The following is a 19,487-nucleotide window of genomic DNA, read 5'->3' as shown; positions in this document are numbered from 1 at the left end:
TCTTCTGTGAGATCAGTCACTTTCCCAACTGAAGGGGCAGTCTGACCCCATTCACCAGAGTCTCCATGGCAGCAGGTACATCTTAAAATGTGCTTGGTTTCCAAGTTAACACAAAATACAAAGTTTATTTCCCTGTTTTCCCCAAATAGTTTCCTGTTTAAGAGCCTGTGGCTTTTAGAGCTCTAAATATCAGTCTTGAGCTTCTTTTTTAAGTCACTTAGCACCAGAGCAGTTCCAAGCAGGCCCTTTAAACAGGCTGTGTAGATGTGAAGCCACTGCAAATATGGTGCCCACAGGCAATGCAGTGCTGTGTTTCTGCTTGAGTCCTTCGCTTCCTCTCCTCCTGTTGCTCTCTTACAATCACTTTTAGTCAGTTTTCTTACTTTACTAGAAATCCCAGCAGTGCTCAGAGTTGTCAATATTTTACAAAAATGGGACATTTTTTTAATTTTGAAATTCTCACTCAAGAATAATGCAAAATCTTTGCAAGTCAATGGTATAGTTCTAATCCATTCTTTCTACTAGCTATATGATATTCCATGATCTCCTATAATGAGCATTTATTTCATTTTCAAACTTTTATACTAGAAAACAGCTCAGGGTGGGGGTAGATAGCATAATGGTTATGCAAAGAGACTCTCATGCCTGAGGCTCCAAAGTCCCAGGTTCAATACCCAGCACCACGATAAGCCAGAGCGGAGCAGTGCTCTGGTAAAAAGAAAAAAGAAAACAGCTCACAAAAAGTCTATGTTTATATGTGTGAACATTGTGAATTTTTCTAGGAGACAGATTACCTGAAGTATAATCAAGAATCTAAGGATCATTTTTTAATGATTAACATTTATGCTTTATTCTGATTTTCCATGTTTCTAATCAAAACTGCCTGACACTGGAACCAAAACAGATACACAGACCAGTGGAATAGAATTGAGAACTTAGAAATAAGCCCCATATACACACACTCCTGAAGACATCTAATTTTTGGCAAGGGAGCCAAAAATTCATATGAAGAAAGGAGAGCCTATTCAACAAATAGTGTTGGAAAATTGGGTTGAAATATTTAGAAAAATAAAGCTGGACTACCACATTTCACCACATACAAAAGTAAGCTCCAGGGGGCTGGGTAGTAGTGCACTGGGTTGAGCTCACAGTACTAAGCGCAAGGACCCGTGCAAGTATCCCAGTTCAAGCCCCAGCTCCCCACCTGCAGGAGGGTTGCTTCATGATCAGTGAAGCAGGTCTGCAGTTATCTATCTTTCTCTCTTCCTCGCTATCTCCCCAACCCCTCTCAATTTCTCTCTATCCTATCAAATAATTTTTTTAATTACTGAAAAGCTTCCACACAGCAAAAGAAATCAGCACCATAATGAGAGACTTCCACAGAATTGGGAGAAGATCCTTATGTGTCATATAGTAGACAGAGGGTTGACAACCAAAATACACCAAACTCAACAATAAAAGGACACAAAAAACTGACTGAAAAATGGGGGAAAGACATGTGCAATCTTCTGAGCCAACAGATATATGGGGGAAAAAGCTCAACTTCACTAATGATCAGGGAAATGCAAATAAAAACAGCAGTGGGACACCTGTGGGAACATCACATATTAGAAAAGACAGATACACCAACAGATGGAGAGGATGTTCCAGGAAAGAAATTCTCCTAGATCGCTGGTGGGAATGTAAATTGATTCAACCCCTATGGAAAACAGTCAGGAAATTTGTCAGACTGCTAATATGGATCTAGCTTATGATCCAACAATCTCTCCTGGGGATATATCCAGGAAAAACACTTATCTGAAAAGACCTATGTTCCAAGCAGCACAGTTTGTAATAGCCCAAACTTGGAAGCAATCTAGATGCCCAATGACAGATGAGTAGCTAAGAAAATTGTGATACATATACACAATGGAATACTATGAAACTGTTAAAAATGATAAAGCTCTCTTACAGTATCTTGGTCAGATCTTGAAGGTATCATGTTGAGTGACATAAGCCAGAAAGAGAAGATTCAATACCAAATGACCTCATCCATAGGTAGAACTTAAGGGGAAAAGACAGTAAGGGGGAAACATAAGGTAAAACTTGGACTGGGTGTGGTGTGTTGCACCAAAATAAAGGGCTCTGAGGAAGGAGAGAAAAAGATGGGATGAAGAGACATTGGGGTCCTGGTGTGTGATGGATGAGGGTGCTCTAGGTTGGGGGGAGTGAATGTCTTCCAGACACCTATGAAGGGGAGCTGAGAAGTTGTGCCTATATGTCAAAGATTGTACTGTAAACCATTAACCTTCCCCATTTAAAAAATTCCATTTTAATAATAAATAAAAAAGACAATGTGAGAAAGATCAAAAACAACAAAGAGAATACTTTCAGGTTTCAGATGACAGAATATCATTATAACTGCCTCCCCTTTATTTAATATATTCTTCAACAGTCTACAAAACTTCCTATGTTATTTATTGAAATATAATTTGTAGCACAGTGGGTTAAGCACACATGGCGCCAAGCGCAAGGATCAGAGTAAGGATCTCGGTTCGAACCCCTGGCTCCCCACCTGCAGGGGAGTCACTTCACAGGCGGTGAAGCAGGTCTGCAGGTGTCTATCTTTCTCTCCCCTTCTCTGTCTTCCCCTCCTCTCTCCATTTCTCTCTGTTCTAACCAACAATGATGACATCAATAACTACAACAATAAAAAAAAAGAAATATAATCTATTCTTTTATCTATCTTTGGAAAATCACCACCTTTTACCACTTACAAATAGTCTGTCTTACTTAACTAATCACTCCATGAACTCTGCATTCTTATCTTTACTATATTTTCTCTTTAAGAATTAGGGTCATCTGGGAGTCGGGCTGTAGCGCAGCGGGTTAAGCGCAGGTGGCGCAAAGCACAAGGACCGGCATAAGGATCCCGGTTCAAACCCCGGCTCCCCACCTGCAGGGGAGTCGCTTCACAGGCGGTGAAGCAGGTCTGCAGGTGTCTATCTTTCTCTCCTCCTCTCTGTTTTCCCCTCCTCTCTCCATTTCTCTCTGTCCTATCTAGAAACGACGACAACAACAATAATAACTACAACAATAAAACAACAAGGGCAACAAAAGGGAATAAATAAATACATAAAATAAATATTAAAAAAAAAAGAATTAGGGTCATCTTTGATTTACCTTGTCCATCTTCTAAAATACTATGTTAAGATCACATGTATAGTTTCTTATTTTTCTTTGCATGTAGATTCTACTTAATATACCCCTTCTTTGGAGTTTACATACAAATTCCAAATTTTCCTTTCTATCTGATTTGTTACTATAGAGATTCAGTAACAATGATTTCTAGTTCTTTTAATTATTCCTGACTATAAGAGATGAATAGGACCATTTAGGATTCTAAGGAATTGTATTACTTTTTTGTTTCAGAAACTTTTCTACAGGGGTCCAGGAGCAAGTTCACCCCCAAAGAGCTCATGCTTTGCCATGTGAGTGTGACACCCCAATACCTGGGGAACTCCATGGCTAGTAGAGGAATGCTTCAGTGTCTCTCTCCTATATCTTTCTCTCCTTTCTCTTTCTAAAAATCTCTTATTTAAAAAAAAATCAGCTTTTGGAGGGTCAGGCAATAGCACAGTGGGTTAAGCACACATGACACAAAGCACAAGGACATGCACAGGGATCCCAGTTCCAGTCCCCTGGCTTCCCACCTGCAGAGGGGTCGTTTCACAGGTGGTGAAGCAGGTCTGCAGGTGTTTATCTTTCTCTCTCCTTCTCTGTGTTCTCCTCTTCTTTCTTTCTTTTTTTTTTTTTTCCTCCTCCAGGGTTATTGCTGGGCTCGGTGCCTGCACCATGAATCCACCGCTCCTGGAGGCCACTTTTTTCCCCTTTTGTTGCCCTTGTTGTAGCTTTGTTGTGGTTATTATTATTGCCCTTGTTGATGCAGTTCGTTGTTGGATAGGACAGAGAGAAATGGAGAGAGGAGGGGAAGACAGAGAAGGGGAGAGAAAGATAGACACCTGCAGACCTGCTTCACACCTGTGAAGCGACTCCCCTGCAGGTGGGGAGCCAGGGGCTCGAACCGGGATCCTTACGCTGGTCCCTGCGCTTTGCGCCACATGCGCTTAACCCACTGCACCACCACCACCCGACCCCCCTCCTCTTCTTTCAATTTCTCTCTGTCCTATCTAAAAACAATGACAGCAGCAGCAACAACAACAATAATAATATAGCCAACGACAATAAACGAGGGCAACCAAGGGAAAAAAATAATCTCCAGGAGCAGTGGATTCCTAGTGCCGGCACCGAGCCTCAGCGATAACCCTGGAAGCAAAAACAAAAACAAAAAAAAAAACTTTTGGGGAGGTTGACATAGGTGAGTTCTTGGGTTCATTTCCCAGAAAATAAATAAACAGGAAAGTTAGATCAAGTTTTCTAAAGGGTCCCTTCCTTTTTTTTTTTTTTTTTCCCCTCCTGTGCTGGGGCTAGGTTTTGACACTGAATCCACAGTTCCTGGAGGCCATTTTTTTCCTTTTTTTTTTTTTTATAGAATAGTACAGAGAGAAATTGAGAGAGGAGGAAAAGATAGAGAGGGGGAGAGAAGGATACACACCTACAGACCTGCTTCACCACTTGTGAAGTGACTCCCCTGAGGTGGGGAGCAGGGGGCTCAAACCGGGATCCTTGCTCCAGCTTTTGTTCCTTGTACTGAGTGTGCTACCTTCCTTCCTTCCTCCTTTTTCCCCCTCCTCCTAAGTACTTCACTGCTCCAGGCTAATTTCAGATAAAAAGATAGAGGGGCCAAGCAGTGGCACACCTGGTTAAGTGCACACATTCCTATCTGCAGGGTGAAGCAAGGCTGTAGGTGTACCCCCCTCCCTTCTTTATCCCCCCTCTCCTCTCAATTTCTCTCTTGTCTCTATCCAATAATAAATAAATGACAAAAAAAATTTCCTAATGAAAATATTTTTAAAGAAAGAGACAAAGAAACCATGGCACCAAAGGAAGGATCCCTCAGTACAGTGGGGACCCCGTTTGAACCAGCTTCATGCTCATGCCAAAGCAAGGATACTACCCAAATGAACCTTCTTGCTGATTTTTAAAGCATCATTTTTAAAAATATGGAATAAATTCCATGATTGCTCAACAATTTGTTTGGCTTCGTATGTTAACTCTCTTTTCAGTCACCAGACTTCAGATGCCATCAGGATGCCGGCCAGGCTTCCCTGGACTGAAGACCCCACCAATATGTCTTGGAGCTCCGCTTCCCCAGAGACCCACCCTACTAGGGAAAGAGAGAGGCAGACTGGGAGTATGGACCGACCAGTCAACACCCATGTTCAGCGGGGAAGCAATTACAGAAGCCAGACCTTCTACCTTCTGCAACCCACAACGACCCTGGGTTCATGCTCCAGAGAGATAGAGAATGGGAAAGCTATCAGGGGAGGGATACAGAAATTGGGTGGTGGGAATTGTGTGGAGTTGTACCCCTCCTACCCTATGGATTTGTTAATTTATCTTTTCTTAAATAAAAAATATATATATATGGAATAAATTAACCTTCCAAGGTCAGATACTTCTTCTATGGCATAATTTTATCCTCTCTTGGGAGTAGTACCCTTTTTAAAATATTATTTTCTTCTTCCTCCTCCCAACCCAGCAGTACTGGGGCTTCATAATTTCACTGCTCCTGGGGAACTATTTTGTTTGGTGGTGCAAGAATCTCAGGTATACGCAGTTTCACGGCTCTTAGACTCCCCCCCCCCCCTTTTTTTCTTTTTCATTCAGAGGAAGGGAAAGACAGAGAGAGGTAGAGGGACAGCACAGTACTGGAGCTTCCTCCACTGACCAGAGCATTTCTCATGTGGTGCCTGAGTTAAGGAGAGGACCCCACCCACTGAGCTATCTTCTCCAGACCCAGCTGATTGCTTTCATTCTTTTTAAGTGTCAGAGATGGGGGTTGGGTGGTGGTTCAGTGCGTTAGGTGCACATAGTACAAAACACAAGGACCTGGGCAAGGATCCTGGTTCGAACACCCGGCTCCCCACCTGCAGTGGGGGAATCACTTCACAAGCGGTGAAATAAGTCTGCAGGTGTCTATCTTTCTCTTCCCCTCTCTATCTTCCCCTCCCATCTCAATTTCTTTCCGTCCTATGAGGAAAAAAATAAATAAATAAAAAGGCCACCAAGAGCAGTGAATTAGCACCAAGACCCAGCAATAACCTTGGAAAAAAAAAGTGTCAGTGATAGAGAAAGAGGGTGGACCATTAAAGCACTTGATCACAGTCCCCCTCACCCCTGCTGTAACAGCCCTGTCCATGTGGTACCAGTTCTCAACCCTGACTGTGCACTTGACCTACCCAGTGAGCTATTTTCTGATTCTCTCCATTGTTTCATAATCTCCCACCAATATCCTCAAAGGTCTAGACAAGGAATCTACATGGTTTCTCCTGGAAAGCCTCAAATTGGACTTCTGGTGGCTTCTTCTGACATGCCAGAATTATTGAGAGCTTATGTAAACACTACTACATGGCAGGGAATGTCCTCTGTAGAATTCTGTGTATATATATTTTTTAATTCTGTATTTTTTATTTTTTTTGTATTTATTTATTCCCTTTTGCTGCCCTTGTTTTATTGTTGTAGTTATTATTGTTGTTGTTACTGATGTCATTGTTGTTGGATAGGACAGAGAGAAATGGAGAGAGGAGGGAAGATAGAGAAGGGGAGAGAAAGATAGACAACTGCAGACCTGCTTCACCACCTATGAAGCGACTCCACTGCAGGTGGGGAGCCGGGGGCTTGAACCGGGATCCTTCTGCCAGTTCTTGCGCTTTGCGCCACATGCACTTAACCCACTGCGCTACCACCCGACTCCCTGAATTCTGTATTTTTAATGTGCATCCTTAACCATCTACTGTGGTAAAGCCAAAGAATAAAAAAAGAAAAACATTAGATGTACATTATAATATGAGCACATTCTCTCATGTAATGAGTTTATTTTCTTTTTGCTATTTCCCCACTTAAATTGCATTCTTTTATATGCATGCATTTCTAATCTTTTTCTGAGAACAGTACTTTGTTGTAATCCACTGATTTCCTCCCTGTACTATCTTCCTTAAAAGTAAAACAAAAATATACTTAAAGAGCAAAATTAATTTCAAGTGCCAATGAAATGACTTTAAATTATATGTGAACACATACAATTGGACTGCATGTAATTAAAGTGGTAGTTTTGCAGTTATCAGTTCAAGTTAACAAACATTTGTGTTTTTTCTTTTTTTTAATATTTATTTATTTTATTTATTTATTTATTCCCTTTTGTTGCCCTTGTTGTTTTATTGTTGTAGTTATTATTGTTGTTGTCGTTGTTGGATAGGACAGAGAGAAATGGAGAGAGGAGGGGAAGACAGAGAGGAGGAGAGAAATATAGACACCTGCAGACCTGCTTCACCACTTGTGAAGCAACCCCCCTGCAGGTGGGAAGCTGGGGGCTCAAACCGGGATCCTTATGACAGTCCATGCGCTTTGTGCCATATGCACTTAACCCACTACGCTACTGTCCAGCCCCTGGCAAGTACCTTTTCTAAGTACCAGGAATTAGTTTTTATTTTGGGAAAGGGTGAGAGGAGGGAGACACAGTTTAACCCATGAGAGTTACCAACAGAAAAACGGATTTAAGACTTACAACTTGAAATACAGCATTATCAATTTTTCTGCTAACTGTAGTGTGTATTTTGGCCCCATCAGGCTGATGAGAACTACAGTACTCATATGAATCCCATCCATTCATCTGCTTAATTTTGTTTTGTTTCACCAGCTCTGGATTGTAACAGTGCCAGGGATTTAACCTCAGACTTCTAAGCCTCAGGTATGAATATTCCACAAAACCACTTTGCTATCTTTCCAGCTCTCAACTGCCTAAACTGCTAGCTTATTTTTTAAAATAAATAAAAAATACTTTATAACATAAAAATGTATATAAAACCCCAAGATAAGTGTGCACAATTACAAATTTATAGAGACAGAGTCACATTCATTGGTTTATATACTTCCTATAACTGCTTTTGTGCTACGATGGTTATTTACAAAGAATCAAGTAAATAGAACAAAGGCAGCATGCTAAGAATGTCTAAATAATTATATCTGTATTTTTATAGAAAAAGTTTAACAGTTCTTGATCTATGGTGATGAAGAGAAAGGCAGTTAAAAAATGTGAAGAGATAGGAAAAGGTTTCTAAAAATTCTTCACATTAGGAGAAATGGTTTTTCTTTGTGAGTTAGGAAGACAAGAATGGTGTTTACGCCTCCCACTTGTGGTGAACGGCACAGTGCTACTGAATTGAAGCAAGTAAGTAAAATGACCTGACTCTTCAACTCTTAACTCCTTAAATCTGTGTATGTCTTTTCTGGGAAGATTTATCATCACTTAGGGAAAAAAATAGTAATAACCAATAACAAGAAGTGGAGACCAAGAAAGCGAAATCATAAAAGAAATATCTACATTTTCTTGTCCATCCCCAAGCCTGGGTGAACAGTATCTTAAAAGTCTCAAAGATACTATCTTCTAGTCCCTCAAAAAGTTATATACTATTACTAAGTAGCTGTGGAAAGTCTTCAGATGCAGAAATTTGAAGAGAACTAGAAAGGCCCTGAAAGCATAGAGTTAGAAAATTAAAACACAGGAGTCGGGCGGTAGCTCAGTGGGTTAAGTGCAGGTGGCGCTAAGCGCAAGGACCGGCATAAGGATGGGTTCACATCCCCCGCTCCCCATCTGCAGGGGAGTCACTTCACAAGCATTGAAGCAGGTCTGCAGGTGTCTGTCTTTCTCTCCCCCTCTCTGTCTTCCATTCCTCTCTCCATTTCTCTCTCAACAACCACCACCACCAATAATAACCACAACAATAAAACAAGGGCAACAAAAGGAAATAAAGAAAAAAAAGAAAAAAGTCCAAAAAAAGAAAATTCACACACACACACACACACACACACACACACACACCCCTCTGCAAACTAATGGATTGAGAGCTTCCTGTATTTGCCAGTAAGGTTCTAGAATGAATTACTGACTCTTTAATAATCAAGAATGGAGTAGCCTGGGTGGTGGTGTAGCAGAAGAGAGTAGTACTTGGAACACAAGGTCCTGAGTTCAGTCTCTGGCACCTCAGGTATCACCAGAGTGATACCTTGTTTTTGTTTTTCACTATCACTAATAAGTAAAGCAATCCTGAAAAAAAGAAATAAATAAATAAAGATTTGTGACTAGTAAAAAGTATACAGATTTAGAAAAGAAAGAGAAAAAAATAAATAAAAGAAAATCAGGGACTTAGCTTAACTGGGAAGGCACCTTTTTTGCCATACATTCAACCCAGAGTCAAGCTTCTGGTACACCACAGGCAAGTACTACAGAAGCTTTGGTGATGTGGTTTTTCTCTCTGTGTCTGTCTGTCTGTCTCTCTTTCTATCTGAAAAAGTCATCCCGGAGCAGTGACAATCCAGTTCTTCTTCTTCTTCTAGCGTTTGCCCTTCTTCCGTAGCCAGTCAACAGCGTCAGGTTGAGCCTGATATAAAGTTTCGAGACCTCCTTTGACAATCCAGTGATAACAACTACAACAACAACAAATCAGATAAACCTTATACCAATTTATATATTATACCATATCTATTCATTTTCAGGATCCGGCAAGCTATGACATAATATCTTTTGTAGAAGAATTAGAAGAAATGATATTTACAGATTAAGTGGTATCATCAGTGCATTTATTTAGATTTGTAGAGGACTTGATTAACCATATTCCCCAAAGAGCTGATGGGTGTTTTTTTAATTTACATTTTATTTGTTTTTCTTTATTTTAGTGAGAGAAACAGAGAGGAAAATACAGAGAGAGATTAGAGTACTTACTGTTCAACTCTGGCTTATAGTGATACAGGGGACTGAATTTAGGGCTTTAGAGTATCAGGCATGAAAGTCTCTTTTTTTTTTTTTTTTTGCCTCCAGTGGCTGGGGCTCAGTGCTAGCACTATACTCCTAGTGGACATTTTTTTCCTTTTTGTTAGGTAGGACAGAGAGAAATTGAGAGAGGACAGGGAGATAGAGAGGGAGAGAGAAAGATAAACACCTGAAGACCTGTTTCTCCACTCCTGAATCAGTTCCCCTGCAGGTGGGAAATGGGGACTCAAACCTGGGTCACTGCGCTTGGTATTACGTGCGCTTAACTGGGTATGCCACCACCCAGCACCCATGAAAGTCTTTCTGCATAACCATTATGCCCTCTCCCCAACTGCCTCTGATGAATGAATTAATACCAAAGTTTAGTGAATTCTCCAGTGATGTTACTGATTTTTTATTATTTAAAATTTAGCTGTGATTAATAGTATGTTACAAAATTGTTAAAATTACAATGAATAGTTCCACATCACAACCACCAACATTCTGTATTCCCATCCTCCCAAGATAAACACTACAGTTCTCACAATTCTTACAAATAGTTGGCTTTCTTCTGTTCATGTGTGTGCGTGTGCGTGTGCGTGTGCGTGTGCGTGTGTGTGTGTGTATTTTCTTTTTGGCAAGCTCATGTGAATCAGATCTCTAGATTCCACATGAGTGAAACCATCTGGTAGTTTTTTTTTTTTTTCATCTATTTACTTATTTTGCTAAACATAATCACCTCCAGTTCCAAACATTTTGTCCCTATGGACACAATATCATCTTTTTTGGTTGCAGGGTAGTATTCTACCTGTCTGAAAAAGTTGATTTAATAGCAGTAAAATCCTGGTGGTGGCCAAAAATAAATAAATAGTAAGAAATAAAGCAAACTGTAACCACTTGCTGAATTCTAACACTTCCTGCTGCATTTTTCTGCCAAAATTGACAACCAGTTTTACACTTATAAAGTTACATTTTAATTGTCTGAATAATCTTATAGTCCTCTTATAATATGTACATACTAACAAATGTCATGGTTTTAAAATTCCAGATGATGGTTAATATTATCAAGGTTAAAAGTAAGACTAAAAAAGGTAGATATTCCACAGGAAACACTTTGTGACATAAATAATCTTTGTAATTTTTCTCTAAGATGTTTCAAAAGTGTTTCTCATTCTAAAAAGAATAATCCCTTCATAGAACAGCAATTACATTTGAGTTAAAGCACCACTAAAAAAAAATCAACAAAATGTTTCTAGTAGTTATTTTAAAAAGAGTAGATAAGAGGAAAAACTCTAGTTGCTGGGTCATTCCCAACCAACTGGAAATAAATCTTAAGATTAGTCTTAAGTAGCACTTATTTCAATGTGCATCCTTGTTAACTCAGTACTAAAATTATTTGTAAAAAGAAAAATTCTGTTTTTGAGTGGAAGCTTTTTACACAGAAACACAAATCAGAGCTGTCTTTTACCTCTCCTGTGAGATCTCTTAACATCTAACAAGTAACTATTTTTCAGATATTAACATCTGGTTGAAGAAGTATACCTCTATTTATCTTTATTTCCTTTAATTCAATTTATATCCAAGGTGCGAACTAAGCACAGACCATATTTACTTGGAGGAGCGGTATTTGAAAATGAATGTTAAATTTTTCTATCTTTTCTTCTACTCTCTTAAAGAAATTTGGTGGGACTTTGATAGGGATTGTGCTAAATCTGTATATGGTTCCGAGTAGAATATTTTGGTGATGCTAATTCTTCATGAGCATGGGATGTTTTTCCATCCATGTAACTGTTTGGTTTCCTTGAGAAGTGTCTTCTAGTTGTTGGTATAAAGGTCCTTCACTTCCTGTGTTAGGTTTATCCCTAGATATTTGGCTGCTTTCTCTGCTCTGGTGAATGGGATCAATTTTTGGATTTCTTTTTCTTACTTGGTGTTTTCATAGAAGAATGCCACTGATTTCTGTACGTTTGTTCTGTAGCCTACCTATCACCTTACTATATTGTTTAACAATTTCCAAGAGTTTCCTACTGGATTCATTTATGTTTTCTATTTATACTGTCATCATCTGCGAGTAGTGACAGTTTGACATTCCTTTCAATCTGTATCCCTTTAATCTGGTGCTCTTTCCTGACTGCTATGACTGGTGGCCAAACTTGGAAGCAACCCCAATGGTTAGTGGCAAATGAATGGCTGGGAAGTTTGTAGTACATATACACAGTGAAATATTATTATTATTTTTAAAATATTAATTTATTTATTCCTTTTTTGCCCTTTTTATTGTTGAATTTATTCTAGCTATTGTTGTTGTTGTTGGACAATATAGAGAGAAATGGAGAGAGGAGGGAAGACAGAGGGGGGAGAGAAAGATATAGACACCTGCAGACCTGCTTCACCGCCTATGAAGCGACTCCGCTACAGGTGGGGAGCTGGGGGCTCAAACCAGGATCCTGCGCCTGTCCTTGTGCTTTGTACCACATGTGCTTAACCTGCTGTGCTACCGCCAGACTCCCTATAGTGGAATATTATGCAGTTGTTAAAAGTGATTAAGTCATCTTCTTTGCAATATCATGGTCAAAATTTGAAGATACCATGCTGAGTGAGATAAGCCAGAAAAAAAAAAAGAACCAATAGCAAATGATCTCATTCATAGGTGGAACTTAAGAAAAAAAGATAGTAAGAGAAAGCATAAGGCGAAACTTGGACTGGGTATGATGTATTGCACCAAAGCAATACACCAAAAGCAATTCTGGAGAAGGAGGAAGAGAGATGGGATGAAAGGACAGTGAAGTCCTGCTGTATTATGGGGGATGAAGGGGGAGAGGTCTAGGTTGGGGGAGAAGAGTGTGTCTAAATGTCAAAGGCTGTACTGTAAACCATTAATCCTCCAATTACAAAATTTTAAACCAATTTATTGTCAACCAATATTCCTCTCTCTTCCTACTACCTATTCAGCATTCATTTTAAGGGAAAAAAATCTAACAATGGAACCATGATTTTCAAATATGTCCACTATATTCTCATGCTTCAAGAGGCCAATGTATTTTTTAAATTTTATGTTCAATTGTGTCAAATCAAGCTGTATCATACAGTAAGATGACATAACAAAATACTATAGACTGGAGGCTGTGTGTGAACAATTCTTCTTCTAGCGTTTGCCCTTCTTCCGTAGCCAGTCAACAGCGTCAGGTTGAGCCTGATGTCTCCTTGTTGCTGGCTTTGAAAGTGACTGGGATCCATGTGGATTCAGTCGGCTAGGAAGGATCGTCAGTTTCCCCAATAAATGGGTACTCACGGGATGCACCACGAGAAGGTCGATCCAATGAAAACTTACTTATCGGTGCTAAAGGCTGATAGTCCCCAGTGAAGGTGCCAAGACAGTTGAATTCTCTTCTGGACCCTCAGATAACCACCTTCTTTCTGTGCTATCACGGCCTATGGTGAAAAAAAAAAAGCAAGCTCTCTCTGGTGCTTTGACTTATAATGGTCCAAACCTCATCATGAAGGCTCTATCCTCATGGACTCATTTAAATCTATCTCCCAAAACCCAGTTTCCAAATACCAGTGTATTGGAGGTTAGGCCTTCAATCTTTGAATTTTTAATCACTGTGAGGGAGGGGAAGGAAATGAAAAGCAATTCAATAGCAATTCAATTCAATAACTTATTAACATATAACATGTCCTGAGATGGTATGGAATCAAGAAAACTGTCCTATTTATGTGTTTAAATGATTTATGTATTTCTTTTTATTGCACAGAGAAAAAGATCAGAGCACTGTAGAATTCTAGCATATGTAGTACCAGGAATCATACCAGGGATCTCAAGCTTTCTAGTCCAATGTTCAACTGTTAAACTATCTCTTCAGCCTCTAATTGTTTTAAGTTAATTCATTAATTAATTTTGTTTATCTATTGGATAGAGACAGAGATAAATTGGGGGAAGTTAGACACTGCAGCACTGCTTGTGAAGCTTCTACCTGTAGGTGGGGACTGGGGACCTGAACACGGGCCCTTGAACATTGTTAACACGTGCCCTCAACCAGCTGTGCTGCTGCCTCGTCTCTTTCTTTCTTTCTTCCTTCCTTTCTTTCTTTCTTTCTTTCTTTCTTTCTTTCTTTCTTTCTTTCTTTCTTTCTTTCTTTCAACACCATTCCATGTGCCATCACATCCTCCATCCATCAGGCACAATAAAGAATATATTTTTCTGTTGGTATCTTGTGGGTCTACTGTTAGCGGTTAGTATACAGTTTGGGAAATACTACAGTAGAGCCTTCTTGTAATAAAAAACAGGAGAAGAATGCAAATTGATATAAAGAACTCAATTATCTTCTGGGAAAATAACCTGATCTCACTACCATTCTCTTTGTATCACAGAGAAATTGTATATTACCTACTTAGACCTCAAGAGTTATGACAGACAAAGAAATGATATCACTCCAGATCTGTCATTTCCCTGTCCAACAATCAACGCCATTCTAAAGTCATCTTTTTTATTGCATCTCCACATTTGCTCCTTTTATATACATGTGTATAAAATCAGATACTGCATTTGCCTTAGAAGCCCCCAATGAAATGTTAGACATGAAAATGAAATGTTGGATATGAAACATGCTACTCCCCTGCCCTGTTTTTATTAGTGATTTAAGCATATTTTTGCAAATTTGCAAAATTTCATGGGTATAATTTCAAAACCACACATAGTATAAGTAATTATACCCTCCACCAAAATTCTGTGCTCTTTTCCCTCCCCTTATGGTTCTCACAAAGTACAAGAGACAGTTTGATTACTTTTTTTTTTGCAAGTTGATTGGTTTGAGTCATCTATATGCAATATATGAGCAAAACCATCCAGTAGTTGTCTCTCACTTTTTTTTTGGCTTTTATTTATTTCATTTTTGCCCTCACCTCTTTATTAATTTCACTAAATATGATTATCTCCAATTCCATCCATTTTGTTCCCTATTTGGTTTTTTTTCTTTTTTAAAAAATTTTTTAATATTTATTTTCCCTTGTTTTTTTTATTGTTGTTTTAGTTATTATTGTCATTGTTATTGATGTCGTCCTTGTTAGATATGACAAAGAGAAATGGAGAGAGGAGGGGAAGACAAGAGAGGGGGAAGAGAAAGATAGACACCTGCAAATCCTCTTCACTGCTTGTGAAGCAACCCCCCTGCAGGTGGGGAGCCGGGGCTCAAACTGAGATCCTTAGGCAGGTCCTTGAGTTTTGCGCCACGTGCACTTAACCCACTGTGCTACTGCCCAACTCCCTATTTATTTGATTTTTTTTTACCACAGCACTGTTCACCTATGGCTTATGGTGGTAGCTGGGGGCTGAACCTGAGAACTCAAGAGCTCAAGGCTTGACAGTTTACATAACCATTATGCTGTCTCCCCAGCCAAAAACAACCTGTTTTAAAAGATATCCACTAAGGAGGGCTGTACACCCCTACTCATTCACATTATTCTAGAAATGACTTTATTATCGTCATCATCCTACTAAGCAGTAAGTCTATAGAATATAACTGCCATGGGGAAAGAGGACTCAATGAGAAATACCTGTCAATTTAATATGTGGAGAGTGCTGGGCACTGGGTCGTACTTCTCACACAAAAACAAAAATATAAAACAAATAAAAGCAACACCAAACAAACAAAAACCCTATAATAGTCAAAGAAAATGAGAATCCTTATAGGAATGAAAGGAATTTTGAGAGCTTTGAAAAATCTTTGAAAAACTGTGTTTAAGACAGTGACTAAAAAACTAAATAATAGGACATGGGTGTGAGGGATCCCAGATTCAGTCCCAGCAGTCAGCTGTAGTCAGAGCAGAGTGGTCCTCTGGTAAAACAAACAAACAAACAAATGCCACAACAACAAAACTCAAAGGTTGGAAACATAGATAGATAGTTACAGAAGTAACAGTCAAGAGTGTGAAGTGCAAGGGCCAGTGTAAGGATCCCAGTTTGAGCCCCTGGCTCCCCACCTGCTGGAAGGTGGTGAAGCAGGTCTGCAGCTGTCTTTCTCTCCCTTCTCTGTCTTCCCCTCCTCTCTCCATTTCTCTCTGTCCTATCCAACAATAGCAATAACAATGACAACAACAACAAAAATGGAAAAAAATGCTGTCAGGAGCAGTGGATTCACAATGCAGGCACTGAGCCCCAGCAATAACCATGAAGGCAAAATAAGAAAGAAAGAAAAAAAGAAAAAAGAAAGAAAGAAGGAAGGAAGGAAGAAAGGAAGAAAGGATAGGAAGTAAGGAAGGAAAGGAAGGAAGGAAGGAAGGAAGGAAGGAAGGAAGGAAGGAAGGAGTAATAGTCAACCCCTATCTATGATCTTGGGAGAACTAATGCAGTTTCCAGTGAAGGGGGTGGGGACACATCCCTGGCCGGGGGAAAGCTATGGAATTATACCCCTTTTATCTTATAATTTTAAAAATCAATATGGAATCACTAATGAAAAAAATTTTAAAGGTGGGAGTAGATAGCATAATGGTTATGCAAACGTACTCTCATGTCTGAGGCTCTAAGACCCAGGTTCAGTCCCCCACACCACCATAAACCAGAGCTGAGCAGTACTCTGACAAAAAAAAATAATAATTATCAATAAAAAATAAAACTAGTGGTCCAGGAGGGAGCAGTGGCTAAGGCACTAGACTCTCAAGCATGAGGACTTGAGTTTAATCCCCGGCAGCACATGTACCAGAGTGATGTCTGTTTTTTTTCTCTCTCTCCTATCTTTCTCATAAATAAATAAATAAATAAATAAATAAATAAATAAAGTGGTCTGGGAGGTGGCGCAGTGGATAAAGCATTGGATTCTCAACCATGAGGTCCCGAGTTCAATCCCTGGCAACACATGTACCAGAGTGATGGCTGGTTCTTTATCTCCTTCTATCTTTCTCATGAATAAATAAATGATTAAAAAATTAAAATCTTTTTAAAAATAAATAAATAAATAAAACTAAATAATAAATGTTTTGGTTGGTATCTCAGGATCTTCAGATTCTTCATCAGTTTGTGCCCTTTGGAGAGAAGAGGAAAAATGAGGAAGAAGTTAAGTGATTGAGGTTGCACGTTCCCCACAGGCAAAAGAGTCAGCTCCCTTGGAATTAAGCTGGGATGGAGTCCTTCTGCAGCACTCCACTTAGAGGAGCTGTGAGCAATCTGGAGGTGATGGAATGCCCAAGTGTTCTGTGCCATGTACTGACTGAAAGCCTCTTAAAGACGCCTTAAGGGGCCGGGTGGTGGTGCACCTGGTTGAGCGCACATGTTACAGTGCACAAGGACCCCGGGTAGAAGCACCCAGTCCCCACCTGCAGGGGGAAAGCTTCACAAATGGTGAAGTGGTGGTGCAGGTGTCTCTCTGTCTCTCGCCTCCTCTGTCTCCCCCTTCCTCTCAATTTCTGGCTGTCTCTATCAGGAAGGAAGGAAGGAAGGAAGGAAGGAAGGAAGGAAGGAAGGAATGAAGGAAGGAGAGAAAGAAAGAAAGAAAGAAAGAAAGAAAGAAAGAAAGAAAGAAAGAAAGAAAGAAAGAGAAAAATTTAGGGAGGCTGGGAGGAAGTGCACCGGGTTAAGAGTCCATAGTGTGAAGCTTGAGGACCAGCGCAAAGATCCCCGGTTCGAGCCCCCGGCTCCCCACCTGCAGAGGGAGTCACTTCACAAGTAGTGAAGCAGGTCTGCAGGCGTGTCTGTCTTTCTCTCCCCCTCTTGTCTTCCCCTCCTCTCTCCATTTCTCTGTCCTATCCAGCAACAATAATAACAGCAACAACGGCAATGGGAAAATGGCGGCCAGGTTCATAGTGCAGGCATCAAGCCCCAGCAATAATCCTGGAGGCAAAAAAAAAAAAATTTTTTTTAAAAGACACCTTATGAACTCACCACTTTGACTCTTTACTAGTTGGTATTCCAGTATCCTTCAGATGGCATCAATAATCTAGGGAGAAGTATAACTATAAAAAAGTAAATGTAGGGAGTCCGGCGTTAGCACAGCGGCTTAAGCGCACATGGTGCAAAGCGCAAAAACCCGCGTAAGAATCCCGGTTCAACTCAACCCCCCCCACCTGCAGGGGAGTCGATTCACAGGCGGTGAAGCAGGTCTGCAGGTGTGTCTTTCTCTCCTCCTCTGTCTTCCCGTCCTCTCTCCATTTCTCTCTGTCCTATACAACAACAACAATATCAACAACAACAACAAGGGCTACAAAAAGTAAAATAATAAAAAATAAATTAAAAAATTAAATGTAAAAACTTTCCTTTTTCACCTTACCTTCTTTCATCACCCCTTTCCTTAGTAATGTGTGATCGACAAGCAGATGTGGGTATCAGGATGAATACTGGATTAATTGGGCTTTCTAAGACTTCAAAAGAAAAGCTATGGAGGTTGCTCAATACATCAAGCGTCATGGAAAATGATTATTTTAAAAACAGAACAACAAGGTAACATTGCATGCTGGTCCCTCAACAGCTTATTCAATTAATCAGTTGTGAACTGTTTCTCTTCAACTCCCCTATGGATATGTATGTCCTAGTTATTATTGATTCAGCTCAGCTTGGCCATATTTATATATTTTAAAGACAGCTGCAGAACCCACTCTCATTTCAAATACAGGATTAACATGTACCTTTATTTTGATTCTATATTTATAGCAAGGAATATTCTCAATTTTATCTTCAACACAAAAATTTTGATATGAAGTTAAAGACTTGGTAGGGCAGGGGTAGATAGCATATGCAAAGAGACTCTCATGCTTAAAGTTCCAAGTACTTTGGTAAAAGAAAGAAAGAGAGAGAGAGAGAGAAAGAGAAAGAAAGAAAGAAAGAAAGAAAGAAAGAAAGAAAGAAAGAAAATGAAAGAATTGGGAACATGAATGTACCTTAAGGTTAAGAAACATGTTTTGGTCATTTCTGCTTCCCAACTGTCTGGTACAGTGCCCAGCACAGCACTCACTATGAGTGAGCTCAGCTGAGTTACTAGTTGATATAAAAAAGAAACTCCGTTAAGAGCACGTGGGGCAAAGTGCAAGGACCAGCATAAGTATCCCAGTTCAAACCCGGCTCCCCACCCGCAGGGGAGTCGCTTCACAGGCAGTGAAGCAGGTCTGCAGGTGTCTGTCTTTCTCTCCCCCTCTCTGTCTTCCCCTCCTTTCTCCATTTTTCTCTGTCCTATCTAACAACGACAACATCATCAACAACAATAACCACAACTACAACAACAAAAAAAACAAGGGCAACAAAAGGGAAAATAAATAAGTAAATAAATATTTTTTTTTAAAAAGAAACTCTCATCAAATCGAAGAACTCCATTTTCTTTCCTCTCTCAAATGTCTCATCTCAGTGTTTAGTTCTGACCATTAACTAGGAAGAACATTGTTAGAGGAGAACCCCGTGTAAACTCATTTCTCCTTTTGCAATTTAAGTTGATTTAGCATTTACAGTTCTTTAAAGGGACATATTTTTCCTCTTAAAAAAGTAATAACCTACATTCAGTGAATAATGAAATGTCTAAGTGGTTAAAATTACAAAATAAAATTAAATACTACTTGTAAATTTGATGTGGGCAAGGTACTTGAAAGAAGCTGAAGTGGTTTA

This window comes from Erinaceus europaeus, chromosome 7 (assembly GCF_950295315.1).
Source record: "Erinaceus europaeus chromosome 7, mEriEur2.1, whole genome shotgun sequence".
NCBI classification, from domain to species: Eukaryota; Metazoa; Chordata; class Mammalia; order Eulipotyphla; family Erinaceidae; genus Erinaceus; species Erinaceus europaeus.
The sequence above is the reverse complement of the archived record's forward strand: the minus strand, read 5'-3'. Positions refer to the sequence as shown.